The sequence below is a fragment of the Ziziphus jujuba genome, chromosome 7, assembly GCF_031755915.1.
Source record: "Ziziphus jujuba cultivar Dongzao chromosome 7, ASM3175591v1".
Lineage (NCBI taxonomy): Eukaryota > Viridiplantae > Streptophyta > Magnoliopsida > Rosales > Rhamnaceae > Ziziphus > Ziziphus jujuba.
In genome coordinates this window covers 114,508-141,845 of record NC_083385.1, presented here as the reverse complement: position 1 = coordinate 141,845, position 27,338 = coordinate 114,508, and the positions used below count along the sequence as shown (strand labels likewise).

At 35.5% G+C, this 27,338-nt stretch overlaps 2 pseudogenes; one reads left to right on the top strand and one right to left on the bottom strand.

Moving 5' to 3' along the window:
- Positions 1-22,432: 22,432 nt before the first annotated feature.
- LOC107423752 (ribulose bisphosphate carboxylase large chain-like) lies at positions 22,433-23,654 on the bottom strand (annotated as a pseudogene).
- A 2,225-nt stretch (positions 23,655-25,879) lies between these two features.
- LOC125423886 (ATP synthase epsilon chain, chloroplastic-like) lies at positions 25,880-26,280 on the top strand (annotated as a pseudogene).
- Positions 26,281-27,338: the final 1,058 nt, after the last annotated feature.

The following is a 27,338-nucleotide window of genomic DNA, read 5'->3' as shown; positions in this document are numbered from 1 at the left end:
TAATATTTTTTTTTTCATCATTCAAAGGACCCATTTGAAAGAATTTTCCTTTAGTATTTTTGTCTTCCTTTTTTATAAACTTATTAGATCTATGGCTAAAATAGGATAAAGAACAATATTATTAAGACAATAAATACGTTGTTACTCTTTCACATCAAAGTGAACTATAGTAATTAATTTTTATTTCATTTAATGCCTAATGGTGTTCTAAAAGTTGCTTTTCAAAACCCTAGAAAGGAAGATGCATCGTGGATTGACGCAGAGTGCGACTTGTCAGATATATTTGGTCATATGGTATTTCCCCATTCTCTTACCCTATCGAGATATCCTCTCTTTTGCCCAATAAAGGTTGATTGAATCATCAAAAATTTGGGGTGTGAAATACAATGAAGTGCAATTCAATCTATTTTTAGGGGGGTATACAGATTAATATTCTTAATTATAATAATTTATAATTTATGGTTGGCTTGGTTAGACCAAAAAAATGAAATATAATATTAATATACAGGCTCCGTTAATAAAAAAAAAACCAATTGGTAATATATCTATGATTACCACTTATATCATATTCTATTTATAAAGATTTTCCACTTATAATATAATGATAATATATAATAACAATCTCAAATTGTTAATCGATTGAGTAACGTGAAGAATGCATTGAATATTTACTATATGGAGGGAGACATGGAATAAAAAAAAAAAAAAAAAACAAGGAAGTCGTAGCAAAAGGACGTGGTATTGCGGCATTTGTCCTGTATGTGCAAATCCAAATCGAGCAGATCTTTACTTGGAGTAAAGCCTAACCCTAAAAAAAGTTGAAGAAGACCGTTCAGGAGCTAGAAAATTAGATCATGATTGGATTGGATCCCGATGAAACAATACATCAATGCGAAGTTAGTTCAATAAGTTTAGTGAATTTTTTTTATTTATAGCTTTTTAATTTATATATAAATTAAAACAGGCCAAAACTCATCTTTCTTGAAACATGAAAGAAAAAGCCCCTCTTTGTTAAAAGTTAAAAAGAGCCTGCAATGAATATAAAAAAAGAAAGAAAGCTAGAATCTACACATTGATTTTTTTTTTTCGCAATTTGTGTTGAACCGTATGCATCAAAAGGCGCATGTACAGTTCCACAATTTTATCCCAATCAATCGACTTTATTGAGAAAGATTACTCTTTTTAGGCCAACCGGTTGACAACGAGATCCCGAATCAACGTATTGGTCTTATGGTATATCTCAGTATAGAGGACGATACCAAAGATCTATATTTGTTTATAAACTCTCCTGGTAGTGGCTAATACCTGGAGTAGCTATTTATGGCACTATGCAATTTGTACGACCAGATATACAGACAATATGCATGGGATTAGCTGCTTCAATGGCATCTTTTATTCTGGTCGGAGGAGAAGTTACCAAACATCTAGAATTCCCTCATGCTTGGCGACGATGAGTTTTTTATTCGATTTGAGAGAAAAAATGAAGATATTGCCTTCACACTATAGGAAATATGAATATTAAGTAATAATAGCATGGCACTTTGAATTCGATATAAAAAGAAAAATTTTTCAAAATACTTACATTATGTATCGAGAGAGTAGTATGAGATAAAGAAAGGGTATTTCCAATTTTATCTTATCTATCAGGAGATCTATTTCAGCGTCACAAACTTTTTTATTTTTACACCGAAGATAACAATATTTATGTTATAAAAGAATACAGGAAAAAAAATAAAAAAGTAAAAAAAAAATCTTATTTATTTGTATTGAAAAAAAAAAAAAAACTTTGGGATTGCTAAATAACAAACGAAATAATAAAGCAACGGAGCCATCATAGTATTTTTTAACTATTCCAAAAGGAAGAGTGGTTAGTGGATTTACCTATGTGAATTTAACAGACTCCAAAAGATAATAAAATAAGGATATAATAAGGAGTCTATAATATAAGAGTCTATAGACTAATATATATATTTTTAATATATTTAATATATATTAAAAAAATATTTAATACATATTAAATAAAAAAATAAAATATTATAATTCTGTAAAGTATATAATAGACTAGAATATACTAAGTACGTATATAGTATAATTAATGTAAACCAAAAGTGTAAATATGTAAATAAAATAAGTAAATAGATGGGCTTGTTATCTTTCTACATGCAATATATGTATGATAATTCACTTTTTTATTATGTTCATTATTTATTTTCATTATTCTTCATTTTCGTTTTTCCCTTCGCGAAAAAATTTGTTATAATACAATCCGACAAAAGAGATCCTTAGTAAAATCGGGGATTCTTGAGGAATATAGAAAGATGCAAGACCCCCTTGCCCAATTTCATGGACGAAAGAAACAAAATTCGCTCTTTTTATTTTGTTTGATAAAGATTTCCTGACCTGATTAGTAATCAGGGCTGTCGATCAAAAAAAGTAGCCACATGATTCTTTTTCCAATTTAATCTTATGTTACCAAACAAAAATCCATTCTTCGAATTTTGACTTTGCTTCCTATAAACTCAATAACTACTTGGTTACCATAAAACAAGTAATAAATTTTTGAATTTATTAAATTAAATAATTTATTAAATATTAAATGAAGGATAAAATTAAGGATAAGGATATATGGCTCTCCTTAATTTTATTTTTGATTTCACTTTTCGATTCAAAGGAAAGAAAGCATGGAGCTGAAATAACTCACTCATAATGCCTTTTAAAGGATTACGTGGTACGATTGGATCGAATAAGACCTTATGGAATAAATAGTCAGCTACTTGTGCACCCTCGGGTACTGTCTTATTCAATGTTTGTTCAATTGCTCTTTTACCCACAAATGCAACGTAGGCATTTGGTTCGGCAATAATGATATCTCCCAACATACCAAAACTAGCTGTCACCCCACCCGTAGTAGGAGATGAAAGGAATGACACATAGAATAACTTATTATTTGATTGATAATAATATAATGCAGTAGATATTTTATCCATTTGCATCAAGCTCAAACTTCCTTCTTGCATACGTGCTCCTCTGGAAGCACACACTAGAATAAGAGGTAAAAAATTATTGGTAGCATGTTCGATGAAATGTGTGATTTTCTTGCCCACTACCGATCCCATACTGCCCCCATACCACTCCCCACAAATTTAAAATCCATAACCCCGATTGCTACAGGAATACCATTTAGTCTACCTATGCCTATTTGAACAGCATAAGTTAATCCTGTCATTCTTTCATTAAAATCAATACGATCTTCTAACTACCTAGATCAACCGAACTTTTGATTCTATCTAAACTAGTCATCTTCAAATGACGTTCACAATGTTCATAAATATTCATTTGAAATTTAAAAAAATTCTTATAATTTAATCCATAACAATTTTCACATTGCACCCACAAATATTTGTATTTTTTAGTTATCTCTAAATCATTTTTTGTGTCTCATATTTGTATTTGATTTAGAGAAAACGCTAAATCATTTTTTCTTTCTCTTATTTCAGCTAGAGCTTTCTTTAATTTGTTTTCTTTTAAAATTTTATTTAATTTTAATTTGTTTTCTTTTAGTTGAGTTAGAGTTCTCTCTAAATCCTTTTTTCTTTTTCTTATTTTAGTTAGAGCTCTCTTGAACTCTCTTTTTCTTAAAGTTTATGCACTATCATCCGTACTAGTTCGTATATTGGAACTCTCACTTTTACTACTCTTATCGCTTTCTCCACGAATGTAACTATCAGTGGAATTGACACCACTACTTAAAATATAACGATCAGTACTAATTTGAGAACGAAGATAACTGTCAATGCAACTAGTAATGTGATTATTCCAACTACATTTAGTATCATACATGTAACGATAATAGTGAGGATCGTCACTCTTAGATACACTATTCGGATAACTAGAATTTTGATAACTATAAAAAGAACTTTTTGGTGCACTTAGAAAAGAACGATCAATGTCAGTCTCAAAAATTCAATTTTCAATATCAAAATATATGGAGTAATGGTCTCTATTACTATCCTTAAAGAAAAAAGTTTAATTAGATATGAAATTTCAAATGTACCTCCTGACGCCGACTAAATGATCAACATTGATGGAATTTCGTGTAGGTTTATGTTGTTGTACCCTAGAGCACAATCATTCAAGGTGTTAGTCAAGAATGATTGTTGTTGGTTCTTGGTTCTTGATTTTGTTTTTTTTGGGTTTGTTAAGGTTTTGTTTCTGGTTTTAATGGAGGTTTAGGGTTCTTGGGAAGGTTGTTAGCTTTTGGGAAGAAGAAGAAACCAAAATGTAGTAGTTGAGAGAATGAGAGCCAAAAATGTTGTTTTTCAAAATCTGTTTTTTGAATATTTTCTTTCTCAACGTTTTTCATTACAATTTTCATACTTTTAAATACATAAAAAAGACAATAAGGCATGCTGCCATATTGATCAATAAATACAAAAGCATTAAAAGTAACCAACCAAGCCAAACTACCTCAACTAACTCTAATCAATGTGCTGGGCATGCAAGAAACCTTCTTTAATGGGCAGTTCAGCTTGTCTAAGGCATTTGAATTTGAAAACCAGCTCCATTTGACATGAAAATTGGAGGGAAGCCTTTTTGAATATTAAACTATGTTCTAGCCAAAAACCAGATAAAACAAAATCCATTTACCGATTCAAAAGTAATCAAACCCGAGGCAGTTTTGCCCAGTTTTCTGGGCAACAAAACTGCACAAGGGTCAGATTGTTTTGGGCTTAACTCAGCCTTCCCAGCTCCAAATTAGGCCATTCTTTTTGTTGCTGCTTCCCATACATATCTAGTTTATCATATCCAAAATTCAGATCCAAATCCCAAACCTACTTCAAACGGCATCCAAGGAAGTGGACTTATGTTGCTGGAAATACAACTCCAGCAACTAGACAAAAAAGGCCTTAAGCTAGATAATGAGCTTAGGGTATTACAAAAAGGATATTGTTCTTAAATATTACAAGATAAAATAAAATGCATAAACATAAATAATGTTTGGTCTTTGATGTTGCAAAACAAAGAGTGCAAGTGTAACTGAACTACCTTGCACATTGTGGCAAGATCACCACATTTCAACACTCCTCCTTGGTGTTCTTGCTTGAAATATTTAGAAGCTTCCTCAAGATCTCAAATCTTGCTTTTGGAAGTGGCTTGGTGAAGAAATCTGCAAGGTTATCTTCGGTCTTGATATATTCCAAGCTTACTTCTCCATTTTCTTCAAACTCCCTCAAAGAGTGATACTTCACCGGTATGTGTTTTGTCCTTCCATGTTGAACGGGGTTCTTGGCTATTGATATGGCTGAAGTGTTGTCATATTTGATGATGGTTGAACCCTCTTGAGGATAACCAAGGTCCTCCAATAATTTCCTAAGCCAAATGCATTGATTTGCACATGAAGAGCAAGCAATGTACTCGGCTTCGGCGGTGCTTTGAGCAGCTGTTGCTTGCTTCTTTGCATTCCATGAGAATGGTCCACTACCAAGTGACAAAAGATACCCCGAAGTGCTCTTCATATCATCTAAGCATCCAGCCCAATCACTATCCGAGTAGGCCATTAATCTCATTACATCTTGCCTACCATACCAAACTCCAAAGTCTTGTGTTCCTTTTAAGTATCTAAGAATTCTTTTGGCACCTACAACATGGTTTTGGGATGGTGCTTGCATATATCTAGACAAAACACATGCGACATGCATAATATCCGGTCTTGATGAACATACATAGAGCAAACTTCCTATCATGCTTCTATATAGGGTCGGGTTTACCTTTGGTGTGCCATCCTCCTTCTTGTATTTGTCTCCTTGGCTCATTGGTGTTGACATTGGCTTGCATTCATCAAGGTTGAACTTTTTCAAAAGATCTTTGATGTATTTCTCTTGAGATATGAAAATACCCCTAGAGCATTGCATCACTTCCACTCCAAGGAAGTAATTCATTTCACCAAGGCTTGACGTGTCAAACTCCTTTTCAAGTTCATTTTTTAAAACTTCCACATTCTTTTCATTTTCACCCGTGACCAACAAATCATCCACATAGAGTGAGATAACAATCATGCCTTCTTCATTCCTTATGTATAGTGTTGGCTCATTTGGACTCCTCCTAAAGCCTTGGTAGGTCAAGTAACCATCAATCTTGCCATACCAAGCCCTGGGTGCTTGCTTTAACCCGTAAAGTGCCTTGTGTAGATGGTAGACTTTGTCCTCATGTCCTTGAACAATGAAGCCCTCAGGTTGCTTGACATAAACCTCCTCTTGAAGCACACCATTCAAAAAAGCCGACTTTACATCAAGGTGGTACACCTTCCATGACATTGAGGCCGAGATGGATAGGATGAGCCTTATGGTCTCCATTCTTGCAACCGGTGCAAACGTCTCTCCATAATCTACACCCGCTTGTTATGCGTAGCCTTTTGCCACAAGCCTTGCCTTGTGCTTGCATATTGTTCCATCCGGGTTGAACTTGGTCCTAAAGATCCACTTTACACCAATTGGTTTCTTGTTTTTAGGTTTAGAAACCAAAGACCAAGTTTCATTCTTTTCTATCATATCCATTTCGGTTTGCATGGCCTCCATCCACTCTTTCTTTTGCATAGCTTCTTGAGATTGGTAGGATCACTCAAGGCAACATTGCACTTTCATATATTTCGGACAATGGCCTTTCTCCTCCAACACCATCTCCAATCTCCAATTCGGCTCCAATGGTCTCAATACATCCTCCTCATCATCTTCATTTTCTTCATTGTCATTGTCATTGGTTTCTTCTTATTCATCATCCAACCAAGCATTATCTTCATGGACAAGAAGCTCCTCCTTTGTCCAATCCCAAACAGCATCTGATGTGATTCCGCCCGAGCCCGGTCCACCGATAACCCGCTGTGGTGCTGACTCGACACGGATGAAGACTAGGCCAATCACAAAAGCTCAAATTAAGAGATTTAAGGACAACCTGGGAGTATTTATACAGGGGGTAATCAATCTCAGCAGAGCTTGTCCATACTTAAAGATACAAAGCCTATTCTAAGCATCCAAGTGGTGGAAGCCGATACAGACCCGGGTGACGAATTTGGTACATTTTTGGAGTCCGGGAAGCATGAAATGGTTCCAATGCTTCATGGGTTCAATACATATGCCTAAGAGGTCATGGAATCAAGTTAAAGCAGCCTCAAATGCAATCAAAAAGGGTTTGTACGGACAGCATCAACAATTTGGCCGAATTTACTGTATTGCTTGCTGGCTTTACTGTATTTTATTGTATTAGCCTTTTCTTATTTTTCCAAGCATGGGCAACGTGTGGGACTTCATATTCAGCTTATTTGGCATCCTAAAAAGAATCTAGAAGCTGATTTGAAGCTCAAAGAGGTCAAAGATTGATCAAAGTCAACTTGATCAAAAGGCTAGCATTTTTTAGTTTCCTAATTTGTTTTTACTTTTTGTTTTAGGAAACTACCATTACTTTTTGGCTTTTATTTATTTATTTTCTGGACAAATAACTTTAGTAAGGTTTTTATTTTATTCTATCCATTGTAAATTAATTAATTCCTAATTTAATATAAAGGAATTAATTAATAAAACTTAGATTAGGAAAGGAAGTATAGTTTCGGCCAACTAGGTTTCTTTATGTGTGGTGGCTGGTTTTCTTTATTTTGAGGGTTTTATTTCATGGATTTGTAGCCTATTTAAAGGCTTATTTTTCAATATGAATGTAACTTTGATTTGATTGAGAAAATACTTGTGAGATTAATTATCTCTTTGTTCTTTGAGAACACCTAAAACACCATTAGAGAATTAGTTGTTTTAGCTTGACTTATCAATAGGTTTTCCATCCCCTATTGTGGCGTCTACATTATACCAAGGTTTCTAACCATAGGTTGGTTAGGGGTTGAGGTCCATTCCATTAGAACTTGAACTTAATTAAAGATCCGGGCTAATATAATGCGGGTGTAGGAGCAGGTCATCCTAGGTTCGTATCATTTTGTTCAGGTTTGATCTATCTTTATTTGCTTTATTTGTTTTTGTGTTATTCCAAAATTTTAGCATTAGGTTAAGGTTGCATCCATCCCATACATGTTCAGCATCTTAAAAAAAAAAAAAAATTTCATTCCAAGTTGAATTAGGATTTCCTAGTTTTATCGTATTTTTGTTTCCTACTTTGTTGGTTGTTCTTCATCATTGTTCTTGATAATTTTGGTTTTTGTTGATTTTCCTTTGCTGTTTTAGTCTTAAATATTTGCATTCATATATTAAAAAAAGAAAAAAAGAAAAAAAGAAGGGTTTGCAGCAACATATAAAAAAATAAAAAAAATAAAAAAAATCGCACAATTTGAATTTTTGATTGGGAGGTCACGGGTTTGGTGTTTGTTTTGGAGTTGGAATTGCAATTTTGGTAATTATTCTTGCTACTGCAGTTGTTTATGTTCTGTGAGTAAAAAAAATAAAAAAATAAAAAAAAAAGAAGAGGTAAAGACGAATAAAAAAAAAAAAAAGAAAAATATTTCGGTTTGTTGGAGTTTGATTTGTTTGCTGGAAATTTGTTGGAGCTGCTGGTTTTTTGATTATTTATTCAATATTTGAGTTGCTGGGAAATTATTTTTGCTGCTGGATATTTGGATTTTGGGTGCTTAAATTATTTGGATTAAAATCAGTTAAAGGATTTGATACAAAACTTGAATTACAAAGAACAACAACCAACAACTATTCTATATTTTTGTTCAATTTGATTCTTGTTCGTATTTGAATTTCTTTTTCTAGAATTTTATTCTTGAACCCATAATCTATTACCATCTGGTGCAGTTTTCAAAAATTCCAATGTTTTCCCATTATTTTGTGTTTTCTTGTCTAGAAAGCCGAAAAATTAGGATTTGTTGGATTCTTTCGGTATTGCCTACTTTTTACTACTGTTTTGTTGATAGGTTTAATTAAAACATACTAGTGATCTAATTGCTGTTTTGTGGGTGTTTTAATTAGAACTTTGAGATAATTCATTGAGTGGAAAAGGCAAGAGTGTGTGAGCTTAAAAGAGGGTAAAAGCCGAAACAAGTGTGCAAACATGAGTGTCGAGTCCTTATTTGAGTGAAACACGTAAGGGAGTGAAATTGGTAAGGTCCTATTTTATTTTTATTGCATTATTATACTAACATGACAGAATCAAGAATGAGGAGAGGAGATCCACCTTTCAGGATCAATGAGGAGGAGTCCATAGCATTCCATGGCGATGCCCGAGCTACCGGGAGTGGAGACCAAGTGGACATGAGAGTTGTTTTGGAGTCAATACAGAGGGTTAGTGCTCAAGTTGAGCATGTTAATCAAAGGATGGGAAGGCTAGAAGTTTCCCAAGGAATTCCGAACACAAGAAATAGGCAAGAATTCCATGGAGGACGAGGCCGAGGACGAGGAGGTCGCGAGAGACCGAGAGAGGAATTTGATGAGGAGCCATTCGGTGGAGACTTTGAGGAAGGTATAGATGAAACTTTTGCTGTTCAAGATAGAGCTGGCCGTGGAAGATATAGGAGGGAAGAAACAGATGACAATCTTAGCAATATCAAGATCAACATCCCACCATTCATGGGAAAAAGTGACCCCGAAGCATATTTGGAGTGGGAAGAAAATATGGAGATGATATTTGACCGCCATAATTATTCAGAGGCTAAGAAGGTGAAATTGGCAGCAATGGAGTTTGGCCATTATGCACTCCAATGGTGGACCAATGAGCAAAACACCCAAAGGAGAGTTGGTGATGACTTGATTACTACATGGCGACAAATGAAAGGAGCCATGCGGAAGCGATTCGTACCATCACACTATCATAGGTTGCTGCATCAAAGACTTCAATCTTTATCTCAAGGAACGAGGTCCGTGGAGGATTATTACAAAGACATGGAGATGCTCATGATGAGGTTAAACATGAATGAGGATAGAAAAGCAACCATGGCAAGATTTCTTGGTGGTTTGAATCGTGAGATAGCCAACCAACTAGATTTACAACATTACTTGGAGTTGGAGGAGATGTTGCATGTTGCCATTAAGCTTGAGCACCAATTCAAGAGGAGGGGTGTAAGATCATGGTTTGGAGGTGTTTCCAACAGTGGAAGGTCCAATTTAAGTGGCTGGAGGAACAATCCCATCTATGAAAGAAAGCCAAAGTCGAAAGTCAAAGAAGAAAGTTCAAACTGGCCAATGAAGGAGACTAGAATCAAATCTGTCCAAGCACCAAAGAATGAGGTAAAATTAGATCCTAAACCTTCTAGAACTCATGATGTTGTGTGTTTTAAGTGCCAGGGAGGAGGGCACATCGCTAGTCAATGCCCGAATAGAAGAATCATGTTGGTAAAGGGCAATGACGAGCTAGGATCGGAAAGTGAAGAAAGTGAGGATGAAGCCAAGCAAGAGAAGGAGGACTTGGAGGATGAACCCGAAACCTTGCAAGCATCCAATGCTGAATTAAACTTGCTTTCTAGGAGAGTACTTGCTGCATACAAAGATGAGGATGAAATTCAAAGAGAGAACATCTTCCACACCCGATGTGAAATTCAAGGTAAGATTTCTAGTATGATTATTGATAGTGGAAGTTGTACAAATGTAATTAGTAACATTGTAGTTGATTAATTAGGCTTAATAACTATTAAACATCCAGAACCTTATAGATTACAATGGCTTAATGATAGTGGTGAAATAAAAGTGAACAAACAAGCCAAAGTAAAATTTAATATAGGTAGATATGAGGATGTAGCTTTATGTGATATTGTACCCATGATTGCTGGACATATACTATTAGGTAGACCATGTGATACGAACCTAGGACGACCTGTTCCTAAACCCGTATTATATTAGCCCGGATCTTTAATTAAGTTCAAGTTCTAATGGAATGGACCTCAACCCCTAACCAACCTGTGGTTAGAAACCATTGTATAATGTAGTCGCCACAACAGGGGATGGAAAACCTATTGATAAGTCAAGCTAAAACAACCAATTCTCTAATGGTGTTTTAGGTGTTCTCAAAGAACAAAGAGATAATTAATCTCACAAGTATTTTCTTAATCAAATCAAAGTTGTATTATTATTGAAAAATAAGCCTTTAAATAGGCTTGAAAGAAACAAAATAAACCCTAAAAAATTAATTCAAAACCGGACTCCTATAGGAATTAGGAAACTTGACCGAATTCTAATATGTCCTAAACTAAGTTTCCTAAACTAAATTTGATTAATTAATTCCTTTATTTTGAATTAGGAATTAATTAATTTACAATGAAAATAATAAAATAATAACTTTCCTAAACTTAGTTGTCCAGAAAATAAATAAATAAAAACTAAAAAGTAATGGTAGTTTCCTAAAACAAAAAGTAGAATAAAATTAGGAAACTATAATACTAGCTTTTTGACTAAATTGACTTTGACCAATCTTTGACCAAATTGAACTCCAAATCAGCTTCAATATGCTTTGTAGGATGCCGAATAAGCTTATTGTGAAGTTCCTCACGTTGCCCTTGCTTGGAAGTATGAGAAAAGGCTAATAGAGTAAAATACAGTAAAGCCAGCAAGGAATACAGCAAATCCGGCCTTTCCTTCTCCTTGTGCGCAAACCACCTTGTTGGTCGGCTTTGAAGCTGCTTTGGCTGGTTTCTATGACTCATCCTCCATATGAATTGAACCCATAAGGATGGGGTTCCAATTCATACAACCCGGCCTCCTTATTATCACCAAAAACGTCACCCGGCCCTGTTTTGGCTTCTATTGCTTGTATGAGTAAAACAGGCCTTGGTTCTTTAGATATGGCCAACCCCTCTTGACTATGACTTATTCCTTGTATGAAGACAGCAAGATTGTCCTTGAACTTCTTGGCTTGGGCCCTAGTGATCGGTCCCACCTTCATTTGTATTGGGTCAGCACCCCAGCGGGTTGTCGGGCGAACAGTCTCGAGTGAATTCGCATCATTCCCCTCCTCTTGAAAAGGATTTGTCCTCAAATTGAAGTCATCACCTGCAGCAAAAGGAGATAAATCAGCAACATTAAAGGTGGCACTAACACTATACTCACCTGGTAGATCAAGTTTGTAGGCATTGTCGTTCATCCTCTCCAAAACTTGAAAAGGTCCATCACCCCTCGGCATGAGTTTTGATTTCCTTTGTTCGGGAAATCTTTCTTTCCTTAAATGCAGCCACACCCAATCTCCAGGTTCAAACACCATTGATTTTCGGCCTTGATTAGCCACCCTTGCATATTGCTTGGTCCTCCTCTTAATGTTTGCTCGTGTCTTCTCATGAATCTACTTTACAAAATCAGCTTTTTGTTTTCCATCTAGATTAGCACGCTCACTTAAAGGCAAAGGTGTTAAATCTAATGGAGTCAAAGGATTAAAACCATAAACAATTTCAAATGGAGTAAATTTAGTTACTGAATGTAAAGACCTATTATATGCAAATTCAACATGTGGCAAACATTCTTCCCAAGTCCTTAAATTTCTACTAATTAATGCTCTCAACAATGCAGACAAGGTTCTATTGACTACTTCGGTTTGTCCATCAGTTTGTGGATGACAAGTAGCTGAAAATAAAAGCTTAGTACCTAATTTAGCCCACAATGTTTTCCAAAAATAACTTAAGAACTTAGCATCCCTATCTGACACAATAGTTCTTGGCATTCCATACAATCTCACAATTTCCATGAAAAATAAATTAGCAATATTGGATGCATCATCAGTTTTGTTACATGCAATAAAATGTGCCATCTTAGAAAACCTATCTACTACAATAAATATTAAATCCTTACCTGTCCTTGACCTAGGAAACCCAAGAATAAAATCCATAGACAAATCTACCCAAGGATAGGTAGGGATCGACAAAGGCTTATACAATCCATGCGGTTTCAATGTTGATTTTGTTTTTCGGCACTTCAAACATCTTTCACAAATTCTCTCAACATCTCTCCTCATGTTACGCCAATAAAAATGTTCTTGCAGCAAGGATAAAGTTTTTAAAACACCAAAATGGCCCATTAAACCACCCCCATGTCCTTCCCGAACCAATAATTCCCTAATACTACAATTAGGCACACAAAGTTTGTTTTCCTTAAACAAATATCCCTCAAATATGTAAAATTTATTAAATCCATGTTTCAAACAGGTTCTAAAAATTTCTCTAAAGTCACTATCATGCTCATAAAGTTCTTTCAATTGTTCAAATCCAAGCAATCTAGCATCCAAGGTAGAAAAGAGCACATACCTTTGGGATAATGCATCGGCAACCACATTTTCCTTACCTTTTTTGTAGCGGATCACATATGGAAATGTTTCAATAAATTCAATCCACTTAGCATGCCTTCGGTTGAGCTTTCCTTGACCCTTGATATGCTTCAAAGACTCATGATCCGTATGAATCACAAACTCCTTTGACATGAGATAATGCTGCCACGTCTCCAAAGCCCTCACCAATGCATACATCTCCTTGTCATAAGTCGGGTAGTTTAGGGCAGCTCCATTTAATTTTTCACTAAAGTAGGCTATGAGTCTTCCTTCTTGCATTAATACAGCTCCAATACCTACACACGAAGCATCACACTCAATTTCAAAAGTCTTAGAAAAATTTGGCAAAACTAACAAAGGTGCATTACACAATTTTTCTTTCAACAAATTAAAAGATTTTTCTTGTATTTCCCCCTATTTGAATCCAACATTCTTCTTGACAACTTCATTCAATGGTGCTGCTATGGTACTAAAATCCTTGACAAATCTTCTGTAAAAGCTTGCCAAGCCATGAATGCTCCTCACTTGGGTGATAGAAGTAGGAACCGGCCACTCTTGAATTGCTTTCACCTTAGCTTGGTCAACTTTGATTCCTGCAGCACTTACTACAAAACCTAGAAACACAAGCTCTTCTTTGCAAAATTCACATTTTTTAATGTTAGCAAACAATCTTTCCTTTCTAAGAACTTGCAAAACTTGCCTAAGTTGATCCACATGGTCATCCAAATTTCGGCTATATATTAGAATGTCATCAAAATAAACAACCACAAATTTACCAATAAATGGACGCATTACATGATTCATAAGCCTCATGAAAGTACTAGGTGCATTGGATAATCCAAAAGGCATAACTAACCATTCATACAGCCCATATTTAGTTTTGAATGCGGTTTTCCATTCATCACCTTCTTTCATCCTAATTTGGTGATAACCACTCCTAAGATCAATTTTTGTAAACATGCAAGCACCATGCAACTCATCAAGCATATCATCTAATCTAGGAATGGGATGCCTATATTTTATGGTAATGTTATTTATAGCCCTACAATCAACACACATTCTCCAAGAACCATCCTTTTTAGGTACCAACAAAATAGGAACAGCACATCGACTTAAACTCTCACGAATGTATCCTTTATCAAGTAAATCACTTACCTGTTTTTGCAGCTCCTTTGTTTCTTCAGGATTGCTCCTATAAGCTGGTCTATTTGGTATGGCAGCCCCTGGAACAAAGTCAATTTGATGTTCTATCCCTCGAATAGGTGGTAGTCCACTTGGAATCTCATTTGGGAAGACATCTCCAAATTCCTTCAAAAGAGAAATCATTGAACTTGGCAATTCAAGTTCTTCAAAGTTAGTTTGATCATTAAAATAATTTTCTTTGTAAAGCATGACCAGCAAAGGTTTCTTACACTCAATAACCTTATTAATATCCCCTAAACTCAAATAAAAATTGCTACTTAACCTTTCCTTTCTTTCTTTTTCTTTTTTTTCCCTTGGATTGGCGCAAACCTTCGGATTCCTCTTCTTTCTCCAAGCTCGCGGGTTTGCCACTTCCTTTTCCCTCTCTTTCAGTTTTCCCTTGATCTTTCCACTCAATATGAACCTTAGAAACCTTACCTTGGTCAGCAACCTCAATCTTACCTTCTTGAAAGGACGGTGAAGCCGTTGGTGCGATACTTGCTTTTTCCTTGAGCTTTTCGGCTTCTCTCCTTTATTGCATTTGTAATTGGTCTTTGTAAACCTCTTTAGGAGATAATGGTTCCAGCTTGACCTTCTTCCCTTTAAACCTGAAAATAATACTATTTTCTCGACCAAAATGAGTAGCATCTTTATCAAATTGCCATGGTCTACCTAATAGTATATGTCCAGCAATCATGGGTACAATATCACATAAAACTACATCCTCATATCTACCTATATTAAATTTTACTTTGGCTTGTTTGTTTACTTTCATCACACCACTATCATTAAGCCATTGTAATCTATAAGGTTCTGGATGTTTAATTGTTTTCAAGCCTAATTTATCAACTTCAAGATTACTTATCACATTAGTACAACTCCCACTATCTATAATCATGCTACAAATTTTACCTTGTATTTCGCAGCGAGTGTGGAAGATGTTTTCTCTTTGTATCTGCTCTTCATCTTTGTAGACAGCAAGTACTCTCCTTGAAACCAAGCTCAACTCGGCATTAGATGTATCTACAGGTTTGGCTTCATCTTCATTGCAATCCTCCTCTTGCTCGGTTTCAGCCCCACTTTCTTCACTTGCGGATTCCAGCTCACCATCACCCTTTAATACCATGATTCTTCTATTTGGGCATTGGCTGGGTATGTGTCCTCTTCCTTGGCACTTAAAACAAATTATTTCTCTGGATTTTTAAGGTTTAGGATCAGATTTTATCTCACCTCTAAGTGCTTGGACAGATTCAGTCTTGACCTCCCTTCTTGGCCGGTTGGTAGTTTCTTCTCCTAATTTCGGCTTCAACTTGTTTTCATAGGTGGAATTGTTTTTCCAGCCACTTGAACTTGTCCTTCCACTGCTAGAAACTCCTCCAAACCATGTACTAACACCCATCCTCTTGAATTGGTTCTCAAGCTTAATTGCTACATGCAACATCTCATCCAATTCCAAGTATTGTTGTAATTCAAGTTGATTGGCTATTTCACGATTCAAACCACCAAGAAACCTTGCCATGGTTGCTTCCCTATCTTCATTCAAGTTCAATCTCATCATAAGCATCTCCATCTGCTTGTAATAATCCTCCACGGATCCATGTCCTTGAGATAAAGATTGAAGTCTTTGATGCAGCAACCTTTGATAGTGTGATGGTACGAATCGCTTCCGCATGGCTCCTTTCATTTGTCGCCATGTAGTAATCAAGTCATCACCAACTCTCCTTCGGGCGTTTTCCTCATTGGTCCACCATTGGAGTGCATAATGGCCAAACTCAATTGCTGCCAATTTCACCTTCTTAGCCTCTGAATAATTAAGGCGGTCAAATATCATCTCCATCTTTTCTTCCCACTCCAAATATGCTTCGGGGTACTATTGCCAAGATTGTCATCTGTTTCTTCCTTCCTATATCTTCCATGGCCAGCTCTATCTTGGACAGCAAAAGTTTTGTCCATACCTTCCTCAAAGTCTCCACTGAATGGCTCCTCATCAAGTTCCTCTCTCGGTCTCTCGTGACCTCCTCGTCCTCGGCCTCGTCCTCCATGGAATTCTTGCCTATTTCTTGTGTTCGGAATTCCTTGGGAAACTTCTAGCCTTCCCATCCTTTGATTCACATGCTCAACTTGAGCACTAACCCGCTGTATTGACTCCAAAACAGCTCTCATGTCCACTTGGTCTCCGCTCCCAGTAGCTCGGGCATCGCCATGGAATGCTACGGACTCCTCCTCATTGATCCTCAAGGGTGGCTCTCCTCTCCTCATTCTTGATTCTGTCATGTTAGTATAATAATGCAATAGAAATAAAATAGGACCTTACACTTTCACTCCCTTACGTGTTTCACTCAAATGAGGACTCGACACTCATGTTTGCACACTTGTTTCGGCTTTTTACCCTCTTTTAAGCTCACACACTCTTGCCTTTTTTCACTCAATGAATTATCTCAAAGTTCTAATTAAAACACCCAGAAACAGCAATTAGATCACTAGTATGTTTTAATTAAACTTATCAACAAAACAGAAGCAAAAAGTAGGCAATACCAAAAGAATCCAACAAATCCTAATTTTTTTCGGCTTTCTAGACAAGAAAACACAAAATAATGGGAAAACGTTGGAATTTTTGAAAACTGCACCAGATGGTAGTAGATTATGAGTTTAAGAATAAAATTCCAGAAAAAGAAATTCAAATAAGAACAAGAATCAAATTGAACAAAAATATAGAATAGTGTTGGTTGTTGTTCTTGTAATTCAAGTTTTGTATCAATTCCATTATCTAATTTTAATCCAAATAATTTAAGCACCTAAAATCCAAATATCCAGCAGCAAAAATAATTCTCCAGCAACTCAAATATTGAATAAATAATCAAAAAAACAGCAGCTCCAACAGATTTCCAGCAAACAAATCAAACTCCAACAAACCGAAATATTTTTCTCTTTTTTTATTATTATTTTTTTTTATTCGGCTTTACCTCTTCTTTTTTTTTTTTTCACTCACAGAACATAAACAACTGCAGTAGTAAGGATAATTACCAAAATTGCAATTCCAACTCCAAAACAAACACCAAACCCATGACCTCCAAATAAACACAAATGTGCAGTTTTTTTTTTTTTTTTTTTTAAATGTTGCCGCAAACTCTTTTTTTTTTTTTTTTTGAATATATGAATGCAAATATTTAAGACTAAACAGCAAAGAAAAATCAACAAAAACCAAAATCAATAAGAACAATGATAAAAGACAACCAACAAACTAAGAAACAAAAATACGATAAAACTAGGAAATCCTAATTCAACTAGGAATGAATTTTTCTTTTTTTTTTCTTTTTTTTAAGATGCTGAACGTGTATAGGATGGATGCAACCTTAACCTAATGCTAAAATTGCAGAATAACACAAAAACAAATAAAGCAAATAAAGATAGATCAAACCTGAACAAAATTTAGCTCTAATACCAAATGATACAAACCTAGGACGACCTGCTCCTAAACCCGTATTATATTAGCCCGGATCTTTAATTAAGTTCAAGTTCTAATGGAATGGACCTCAACCCCTAACCAACCTGTGGTTAGAAACCTTGGTATAATGTAGACGCCACAACAGGGGATGGAAAACCTATTGATAAGTCAAGCTAAAACAACCAATTCTCTAATGGTGTTTTAGGTGTTCTCAAAGAACAAAGAGATAATTAATCTCACAAGTATTTTCTTAATCAAATCAAAGTTGTATTATTATTGAAAAATAAGCCTTTAAATAGGCTTGAAAGAAACAAAATAAACCCTAAAAAATTAATTCAAAACCGGACTCCTATAGGAATTAGGAAACTTGACCGAATTCTAATATGTCCTAAACTAAGTTTCCTAAACTAAATTTGATTAATTAATTCCTTTATTTTGAATTAGGAATTAATTAATTTACAATGAAAATAATAAAATAATAACTTTCCTAAACTTATTTGTCCAGAAAATAAATAAATAAAAACTAAAAAGTAATGGTAGTTTCCTAAAACAAAAAGTAGAATAAAATTAGGAAACTATAATACTAGCTTTTTGACTAAATTGACTTTGACCAATCTTTGACCAAATTGAGCTCCAAATCAGCTTCAATATGCTTTGTAGGATGCCAAATAAGCTTATTGTGAAGTTCCTCACGTTGCCCTTGCTTGGAAGTATGAGAAAAGGCTAATAGAGTAAAATACAGTAAAGCCAGCAAGGAATACAGCAAATCCGGCCTTTCCTTCTCCTTGTGCGCAAACCACCTTGTTGGTCGGCTTTGAAGCTGCTTTGGCTGGTTTCTATGACTCATCCTCCATATGAATTGAACCCATAAGGATGGGGTTCCAATTCATACAACCCGGCTTCCTTATTATCACCAAAAACGTCACCCGGCCCTGTTTTGGCTTCTATTGCTTGTATGAGTAAAACAGGCCTTGGTTCTTTAGATATGGCCAACCCCTCTTGACTATGACTTATTCCTTGTATTAAGACAGCAAGATTGTCCTTGAAATTCTTGGCTTGGGCCCTAGTGATCGGTCCCACCTTCATTTGTATTGGGTCAGCACCCCAGCGGGTTGTCGGGCGAACAGTCTCGGGTGGATTCGCATCACCATGGCAATTTGATAAAGATGCTACTCATTTTGGTCGAGAAAATAGTATTGTTTTCTGGTTTAAAGGGAAGAAGGTCAAGCTGGAACCATTATCTCCTAAAGAGGTTTACAAAGACCAATTACAAATGCAACAAAGGAGAGAAGCCAAAAAGCTCAAGGAAAAAGCAAGTACGGCACCAACGGCTTCACCATCCTTTCAAGAAGGTAAGAATGAGGTTGCTGATCAAGGTAAGGTTTCTAAGACTCATATTGAGTGGAAAGATCAAGGAAAAACTGAAAGAGAGGGGAAAGAAAGTGGCAAACCCGAGAGCTTGGAGAAGGAAGGGAAATCCGAAGGTTTGCGCCAATCCGAGAGAGAAAAAGAAAAAGAAAGAAAAGAAAGGTCAAGTAGCAACTTTTATTTGAGTTTAGGGGATATTAATAAGGTTATTGAGTGTAAGAATCCTTTGCTGGTCATGATTTGTAAACAAAATTATTTTAATGATCAAACTAACTTTGAAGAACTTGAATTGCCAAGTTCAATGATTTCTCTTTTGAAGGAAATTGGAGATGTCTTCCCCAATGAAATTCCAAGTGGACTACCATCCAATCAAGAGGGAAAAGGTGAGCTTGCTGTCCAAGGTAAGTCTTCTAATACTCAGGTTGTGTGGAAAAATTTTAATAAAACCAAGAGTGAGAAATTTGGTGCAAAATCCGAGAGTGAGGAAGGTGAGATGGCCGTGAGTGAGAAAGGAAAAGGAAGACAAGAAAGGAAAAATATAAATTTTTATCTTAGCTTTGGTGATGTTAATAAAGTAATTATGAATAAGAAATCATTTCTGACCATGAATTTTAAAGATACTTATTTAAAGATGTCTTTCTTGCATATAACTTTATCTGCATTGTTGGGAGCTTTACTTAGTGGCAATTTGAAAATTTGGAAAATATTGTTCGCTAACATTAAAAAGTGTAATTTTTACCATAATGAGCATGTATTTCTAGATTTTGTTGTAATAGTGTTTGACCCAGGAGAATTGGTTTGGTTGCACTTACAAAAGGAAAGGTTTCCTAATCAAAGAAAGTCAAAGCTCATGCCGCCTATGGATGGACCTTTTCAAGTTTTGGAGCCGAATAATAAGAATGCCTACAAGCTTGATTTACTAGGTGAGTATAACATGAGTGCTGCATTTAATGTTGCTGATTTAACTCCTTTTGCTGCAGGTGATGATCTTGATTTGAGGACAAATCCTTTTCAAGAGGAGGGGAATGATGTGATTCCGACCGAGCCCGCTCCACCGATAACCCGCTGTGGTGCTGACTCGACACGGATGAAGACTAGGCCAATCACAAGAGCTCAAATTAAGAGATTTAAGGACAAGCTGGGAGTATTTATACAGGGGGTAATCAATCTCAATAGAGCTTGTCCATACTTAAAGATACAAAGCCTATTCTAAGCATCCAAGTGGTGGAAGCCGATACGGATACGGGTGACGAATTTGGTACATTTTTGGAGTCCGGGAAGCATGGAATGGTTCCAATGCTTTATGGGTTCAATACATATGCCTAATAGGTCATGGAATCAAGTTAAAGCAGCGTCAAATACAATCAAAAAGGGCTTGTACGGACAGCATCAACAATTTGGCCGAATTTGCTGTATTGCCTGCTGGCTTTACTGTATTTTACTGTATTAGCCTTTTCTTATTTTTCCAAGCATGGGCAACGTGTGGAACTTCATATTCAGCTTGTTTGGCATCCTAAAAAGAATCTAGAAGCTGATTTGAAGCTCAAAGAGGTCAAAGATTGATCAAAGTCAACTTGATCAAAAGGCTAGCATTTTTTAGTTTCCTAATTTGTTTTTACTTTTTGTTTTAAGAAACTACCATTACTTTTTGGCTTTTATTTATTTATTTTCTGGACAAATAACTTTAGTAAGGTTTTTATTTTATTCTATCTATTGTAAATTAATTAATTCCTAATTTAATATAAAGGAATTAATTAATAAAACTTAGATTAGGAAAGGAAGTATAATTTCGGCCAACTAGGTTTCTTTATGTGTGGTGGCTGGTTTTCTTTATTTTGAGGGTTTTATTTCATGGCTTTGTAGCCTATTTAAAGGCTTATTTTTCAATATGAATGTAACTTTGATTTGATTGAGAAAATACTTGTGAGATTAATTATCTCTTTGTTCTTTGAGAACACCTAAAACACCATTAGAGAATTGGTTGTTTTAACTTGACTTATCAATAGGTTTTCCATCCCCTATTGTGGCGTCTACGTTATACCAAGGTTTCTAACCACAGGTTGGTTAGGGGTTGAGGTCCATTCCATTAGAACTTAAACTTAATTAAAGATCCGGGCTAATATAATACGGGTGTAGGAGCAGGTCATCCTAGGTTCGTATCAGCATCTTCATCAATCCTCACATCCCTTGTTACCACAAGTTTGTTGGTTTCCAAGTTGAAAACCCTAAAACCTTTGGTAACCTCACTAAAGCCAACCAAGATGCCCACATTTACCCATTTGTCAAGCTTGTCTCTCATGTGTGGATGAACATGGAGAAAACAAACACTTCCTAAGATTTTTATGTTGTCCAAAGATGGTTTTTCTCCATACCATATCTCCTAGGGTGTCTTGGACTCATTAGCTTTGGTGTATGCTCGGTTTTGGATGTAGCTAGCCGTGTATATGGCTTCGGCCCAAAACTTCTTTGGCATGTTCTTCTTATGTATCATGCACCTTGCCATCTCCATCAAGGTCCTATTTTTCCTCTCACAAACACCATTTTGTTGTGGTGTGTATGGTGTTGTGAATTGATGCACCATTCCATTTTCTTTGCAAAAATCCTCCATAGCCAAGCTTGTATACTCTCCACCATTTTCGATTCTCAAGCACTTCATCTTTGCATTGCTTTGGGTTTCCACCATCTTCTTGAATTCCATGAACTTCTCAAACACTTGTGACTTGGTTGTTAGAAAATATACCCAACACATCCTTGAGTAGTCATCGATGAAGGTTAGGAAGTACTTACATCCTCCAATTGATGACAAACGCATCGGTCCACACACATCCGAATGGACTAGCTCAAGTTTCTCCTTAGCTCTCCATGAACTGGCTTTAGGGAATGGAAGCCGTGTGGATTTCCCTAGTTGCCATACATCACAAAGGCTTTTCATCTCCTCAATCTTTGGCATCTCCTCAATTTTTTATTCATATGATTTATAATCGGATCTTTATTTACACTAGTATCTTCATTTTCAATAGGACCATCAAAACTATCCATTGATTTACTTAACCCGCACCTGTACTCTAACCCCCTCCTAAACAACATCGAATCAAACTGACATTTTTCCATAGAGCTTTCTTGCCCCAATTTACATGAAAATATAAGAAATGAATAGTCATTTGATAAAAATCATTTGAATATTCCGATTAGAATTTTGAATCAAATAACACCTTGTAGAGAGACCCAATCTTGCATGAAATAAAAGCCGTAACTTCGATCTTTTTCAATAAAATCATCGCCTAGTAAATCAACAAAGCCTAAAGTGATGTCTCTTTCCCCTTCAAGTTTACCTACTACAGTACCAACGTGAATATGATCTCTACCAGATAGACGTAATGCTTTAGCCAGTACACGAAAGTGCATACCATGATTTTTCCGTCTATTAATAACTGCATGCATTGCACGGTGGATGTGAAGAAGTAGACCATTATCTCAGCAATACTGAGCCAAGCTAGTATTTGTAGTGAATCTTCCTGTTAAGTAATCATGCATTATAATAGGAACTCCCAATTCTCTGGCAAATACAGTCCTTTGAATCATTTCTTTGCATGTACCTGCAATAGCATTCAAGTAATGCCCTTTGATTTCACCAGTTTCAGCCTGTGCTTTATAAATTGCTTTGGTACAAAATATGAAACGGTCTTTCCAATGCATAAATGGTTGGAAATTCAAGTTCTCATCATCTTTAGTAAAATCAAGTCCACTGCAAAGACATTCATTAACTACTCTACAGTAATTCTTAGCAGATAACCCCAATTTAGGTTTAATAGTACATCCCAATAGGGGGTGGCCATAATTGTTCAATTTATCTCTTTCAACCTAAATGCCATGAGGCGGTCCTTGGAAAGTTTTAGTATAAGAAGGAGGGATTCGCAAATCCTCCAAATGTAGAGCGTGTAGGGCCTTGAACCCAAAAACATTACCCACAATGGAAGTAAACATGTTAGTAACAGAACCTTCTTCAAAAAGGTCTAAGGGGTAAGCTACGTAAGCAATATATTGATTTTCTTCTCCAGCAACAGGCTCAAGACTGTAGCATTGACCTTTATAGCGATCAAGACTGGTAAGCCCATCAGTCCATACAGTTGACCATGTACGAGTAGAAGATTCAGTAGCTACCGCAGTCCCTGCTTCCTCATGTAGAACTCAAGGTTAAGGAGTTACTCAAAACGCTGCCAAGATATCAGTATCTTTGGTTTCATAGTCAAGAGTGTAACAAGTCAATTTATAATCTTTAATACCGGCTTTGAATCCAACACTTGCTTTAGTCTCTATTTGTGGTGACGTAAGTCCTTCCTTACAACTCATGAATTAAGAATTCTCGCAATACCAAGGTCTATTCGACATGAATTCGGAGTTAATGAAACTTTTCATAGGAATCTTTCACAAAATTATCAACTAATCAGAATGGTTCGTTATTAGACCGTGGTATTTAATTCGCCAAATACATCATTATTGTATACTCTTTCATATGTATGGCGCAACCCGCTATTTGTTTTTAAAAATTTCTAATCTCTTACCTTTTTTTTAATCGAAATATCTAAGAAATTTGTTCTTGACAGTAATATATGTTGTATATGTAAATCCTAGATGTAAAAATATGTAGAATTCATTCATGAATAGAAAGAAAGGGTATAGGTATAAAAAAGAAAAATAATATTAATATAATAAATAATATAAAATAATATGATAACTAATAGGCTAGGCATAAATTGATATGCTAAAATAGGAAATAGGACATGAAATAAGGGCCGATGAGATAGAAAAAAGGAATCATAAATAGAATAGAGTTCGGGCTCGAATTCCATAGATAATATGGTTCGTATTGTCTATAATAATAGAGGCAAATGAAAGACTTTCTTAAGATTTTTTATTCATATACTTGATATTTTGAAAATGGATTTTGGTTGAACTTGAAAATTCACTCATTGAAATTGAATAAGTAAACAATTGGATTGCATTCGGTTGGACGGCACCAACAAAGTCGAGTGCTAGCGCCCATTTTTGATTTCTGATTGAAATATTCAATTAACTGATTAACTTAACTTACTATTGAACATTTATTTTTTATTTTAATAATTTTTGCAAAAAATTTTGACATCTTTTTATTTTATTATGAGAATCAATCCTACTACTTCTGGTCTTGGGGTTCCCATGCTTGAAAAAAGCAACTTGGGGTGTATTGCTCAAATCATTGGTCCAATATTGGATGTAGCTTTTCCACCGAGCAAGATGCCTAATATTTACAATGCTCTAGTAGTTAAAGGCCAAGATATTGTTGGTCAAAAAATTAATGTGACTTGTGAAGTACAGTAATTATTAAGAAATATTCGAGTTAGAGCGGTAGCTATGAGTGCTATAGACTGTCTAACGAGAGGAATGGAAGTGATTGACCCAGGAGCTCCTCTAAGTGTTCCAGTCGGTGGAGCGACGCTAGGATGAATTTTCAACGTGCTTGGAGAACTCGTTGATAATTTAGGCCCTGTAGATACTCGCACAACATCTCCTATTCATAGATCCGCGCCTGCCTTTATACAGTTAGAAACAGAATTATCAATTTTTGAAACAGGAATTAAAGTAGTACATCTTTTAGCCCCTTATCTCCATGGAGGAAAAATAGGACTATTCGGGGGAGCGGGAGTGGGCAAAACAATACTCATTATGGAATTTATCAACAACATTGCCAAAGGTCATAAGGGCGTATTCGTATTTGGCGGAGTAGGCGAACGTACTCGTGAAGGCAATGATATTTACATAGAAATGAAAGAATCTAGAGTAATTAATGAAACAAATATTTCAGAATCAAAAGTAGCTCAAGTCTATGATCAGATGAATGAACCCCTGGGAGCTCGTATGAGAGTTAGTTTAACTGTCCCAACTATGGCAGAATATTTTTGAGATGTTAATGAACAAGATGTACTTCACTTTATTGACAATATCTTTCATTTTGTCCAAGCGAGATCCGAAGTATTGGCCTTGTTGGGTATAATGCCCTTCGCTGTGGGATATTAACCCACTCTTAGTACCGAAATGGGTTCTTTATAGAAAGAATTACTTCTACCAAAGAGGGGTCTATACTTCTATTCAAGCAGTTTATGTACCCGTGGACAATTTGACCAATCTCGCTCTATCCACAACATTTGCACATTTAGATGCTACTAATGTACTATTAAAAGGATTGGCTGCCAAAGGTATCTATCCAGCAGTAGATCCTTTAGATTCAACGTTAACTATGCTCCAACCTCGGATCGTTGGTGAAGAACATTATGAAACTGCACAAAGAGTTAAACAAACTGTACAACATTACAAAGAACTTTAGGACATTATAGCTATCCTTGGGTTGGATGAATTATCTGAAGAAGATCGCTTAACTGTAGCAAGAGCACGAAAAATTGAACGTTTCCTATCAAGACCCTTTTTCATAGCAGAAGTATTTACCGATTCATCAGGGAAATATGTTGGTCTAGCAGAAACAATTAGAGGATTTAAATTAATCCTTTCTAGTGAATTAGATGGTCTCCCTGAACAAGCTTTTTATTTGGAAGGTAACATCGATGAAGCTACTGCGAAGGCTACGAACTTAGAAATGGAGAGCAAATTGAAGAAATGACCTTAAATCTTTGTGTACTGACCCCGAAACGAATTAATTGGGATTCGGAAGTAAAAGCATTATTTTATCTACTAATAGTGGACAAATCAGCGTATTACCAAACCACGCACTTATTGCCACAGCTATATATATCCGTATTTTGAGAATACGCCTTAATGACCAATGGTTAATGATGGCTTTGATGGGTGGTTTTGCTAGAATCGGCAATAATGAGATCATTGTTTTAGTAAATGATGAGGAGAAGGGTAATGGCATTGATCCACAAGAAGCTCAACAAACTCTTGAAATAGCAGAAGCTAACTTGAGTAAAGTTGAAGGCAAGAAACAACAAATTGAAGCAAATCTCGCTCTCAGACGAGCTAGGACACGAGTAGAGGCTATCAATGTGATATCCTAACTAGGTGGTGGGTCCGAATAAGCAAAATAAGGTGTAAAAACAGAAGTTCTGTTTATACACCTTATTGTGTTTGCTTCTGCTGATTGAAATTGAATAAGAATTGAATATGATCAAGTATAATCAACTTCTAGTGAAACAAAAAAATATTTAATTTAAAATTAAATAGATAAATAGAGTAGGATGAAAAAGATAAAAAATCAATAAAAGAGCATAAGTAGAAAAATGCATTAGAGACTATTCACGCTGGTATCAAATAAGTTCTACCTACTATTGGATTTGAACCAATGACTCCCTCTGTATGAAAGCAATACTCTAACCACTGAGTTAACTAGGTCATTTATCATCATAAAGAGAAACAAGTGTGACCTATCACATCGATAGATTATAAATGGAATATTGTTTATAAGCAATCCCAATCAAATGAATCAAAGAGATATGATGTTGGATCATGTAATATTCATCTTGACAAGAAATTTGATACGAACCTAGGACAACCTAGACCTAAACCCGTATTATATTAGCCCGGATCTAATTATGTTCAAGTTCTAATGGTCACCTTGACCCCTAACCAACTTGTGATTAGAAACCTTGGTATAATGAAGATGCCACAATAGATGATGGATATCCTATTGATAAGTCAAACTAAAACACTCATTCACTAATGGTGTTTTAGGTGTTCAAAAGAACAAAGAGAAATTCTGAATATTAAATCTCACTAATGACCGAATTTTCTCTCTCCTTTCCTAAACTAATTTTGATTAATTAATTCATTTATTTTGAATTAGGAATTAATTAATTTACAATGAGAATAATAAAATAGTAACTTTCTTAAACTTATTTGTCCAGCAAACAAATAAATAAAAACCAAAAGTAAAGGTAATTTCCTAAAACAAGAAGTAGAAATCAAATTAGAAAACTAAGATACTATCTATTTTACTAATTTGACTTTGACCAATATTTGATCATGAAGTCCCACACGTTTCCCTTGCTTGGAGGATAGAGAAAAGGCCAACTCAACAAAATACAGTAAAGCCAGCGGGTAATACAGCAAAACCAGC